This window comes from Asparagus officinalis, chromosome 3, assembly GCF_001876935.1.
Source record: "Asparagus officinalis chromosome 3, Aspof.V1, whole genome shotgun sequence".
Classification (NCBI taxonomy): domain Eukaryota; kingdom Viridiplantae; phylum Streptophyta; class Magnoliopsida; order Asparagales; family Asparagaceae; genus Asparagus; species Asparagus officinalis.
Window position 1 is genome coordinate 66,141,291 of NC_033796.1, and position 2,789 is coordinate 66,144,079.

Genomic DNA, 2,789 nt, shown 5'->3' on the forward strand with positions numbered 1-2,789 from the left:
GAATTGAAGTTATCTGTATTGCACCATGCTTTAAATCTAGCCATCAGTAATGTCCAATGGCACAATACAATATGGGAGAGCTTATGCTATCCTAAACACTCATTCATTAGCTGGTTAGCTGTCAATAACAGACTGAGTACTCAGGACAGATTGTTAAGAAGGGGGATAATAAATACAAATCATTGCACCTTATGTTCTGATTCTTTTCAGGAAAGCAGAAGCCACCTGTTTTTTGAGTGTGCTTATTCCAGTGATATATGGAATTGTATAATGGATTGGCTTCAATTCTCTTGGAGGTCATGCAATTGGGAGGTTTTGATAAACTGGTTCAGTTCAAGATTGAAAGGAAAAGGTATTAAACAGAGGGTTAAAAGAATGACTCTGTCAGCCACCATTTATGCAATCTAGAATGAGAGGAATCTGAGAGTTTTCCAGCAAAAGAACAGGTCAGTTGAACATCTAGTAAAGGGTATTAAAGTTGATATCATGACGGTGCTTCTAAACTCAAACATCTCCTCTGAAAATGTTGCCTGAATTCACTCATTGTAGAACATGCACAGACGTGCACGGATATTGCACAAGGAATGACAGGTTCAAGTCTTCACTGAGGATTTCTGGAATCTGTTTGCATATACAGGGTTCATGTTTACTGTTTGTAATTACTGTGTCTTGGCTATAACTCTGATTTCTTGAGTTTTAGCTACACATTTTCTGGTATATCTCATATTGAGATCATTGATGTAAATACAACTTTCATATTTGGAGATGAAATAAAAAACATATTTGGAGATGAAATAAAAAATTTCATTTACCAAAAAAAAAATATATTTTGGGATAATCGTGTCCACTAGAGGTGAGTTCATTTCTCACTAGTATTTTATAATATAAAATTGCACGAGTATTATATTTGATTTATCTTGTGATCGAAAAATAAATAATATGTCATTTTCATGTATATAAAGATTTGACCTATTTCTGTTGTGGTCTATCCTATAATGCGATGTTAGCCTCGTACAATATATGAAAAGCAAATTTGATTTCTATATAAAATATGAAAAATGAATTTGACTCTCGTGTAATTTTTAAATAATTGTGGGCATTGTTTTATCTGAAAGTTTTTGATGAAGTATTTGGAATATATTTCAACAGTTTAACGGATTCAAAGATTTTTCGTGACTTAGTATCTGATAAAAGAAAAAAAAATATCCGTAAACTGTTTTAACTGAAATGAGAAACTTTACCTTGTCAACTTCATTTGAAAATATCTATAAATTCTGATATGCAAAGTATTACTCATTTGACATGTGATCTCAATGTTTTCAAACCCTCAAATAGTCCACTATGGATTGTTTCAACCATATGGTGAATGCACCTTTATTTGGCCCTTCTGTATTGACCCTTCTATATTATCCCTTCTGAAATTTGTTCTGGCCCATCTGTATTTGGCCAGTAACCTATGGCAGTGTTAGGTGCATTCGATTCCCGGGAACTATCTGTTATGTGATGCGGTTACGCATTCCCTTGCTACTGGGCTATAATTCGTAGCCTTAGTGTGACCTATGGGGCGACTTTTACATTGATGAATAACTCATCGAGAATTAAGATTTTGATAAATGACTGTGAAGTGGAGAAACAATAATTCTCTGGTTTGTACAAATTACTAGTTCTTTTCCGTCTTAATGTTTACCTTGATTTAAAAAGGGTTTGATTCTAAGAAACATCACAGTATATTCAGTTGCACATAAGAAATAAAATATAATTGTTGCATTTCTTTCTTGAAAACAGACAATATTATGATGTTTGGGTCGTATTTTGCTATCTTTGAATTTCTCATGCAAAAACTTATAATTCGTTATTTCTGAGAATTATGCTTATTACTATTTTGTTAGTTATCTAGGAACTCTAGTAGGAAATGTTCTCACTGAGCGCTATCTCACCCCATTGTTTTTAATTTTTTTTTTCAGATCCGGCGTAGCTTCCTACTAGCCGACTTTTGGTTTGAACTTTTGGCTGAAGGGCGTTATATGGAGAGCCTCTTCATTTTGATGTTACCTTCAGCACATTTTGTTTTGTTTTGTAAAAATGCTTATAACGGTGAGCTTGTGGGCTGTTGATGTTACCTTCAGCACATTTTGTTTTGTTTTGTAAAAATGCTTATAACGGTGAGCTTGTGGGCTGTAAGTACCGATCATATAATTTTGTTTTGTTTTGTAAAAATGCTTATAACGGTGAGCTTGTGGGCTGTAAGTACCGATCATATATATAGTTGCTCTGACTTCTATATCATCAGCAGGTTTATGAATATTTTGAAATAAACTATGTGATATGAAGTGCCAGGCTTGACTCGTGCATAAGACTTGTCTTAGGCACTGGTCGCTGCTGTCGCGCGCCCCGTATTTTATGATATTCCGCTGCAGTTTCGGGGCGTGACACTTTTTCCTCCCTTCTTTTTTTTTCCTTTTATGTTTATTTTTATCTTTGGTTTAGTGGGTTAGTTTCGTGGCCATTTAGGTACCGTAGAGTGTTTAGCATGGGCAAATAAACATACATAAATCTGGTTTTATACACCATTTGCTTATAAATGTACCCAAATAAGATAATTATGATTTTTTTTCGACTTCTTAATCTAGGAAACAAGTAAATCTAATATAAGAACAATTTTTCACTGTAGACCCGATCTGCGTTTTTATTACCAAAACCGACCGAAAATTTTTTTAATTACCAAAATCGACCCGTTTTATGCCACGTAGGCTTAAGCTCATTTCCTAATTAGTCGGGGTTGCCAACCC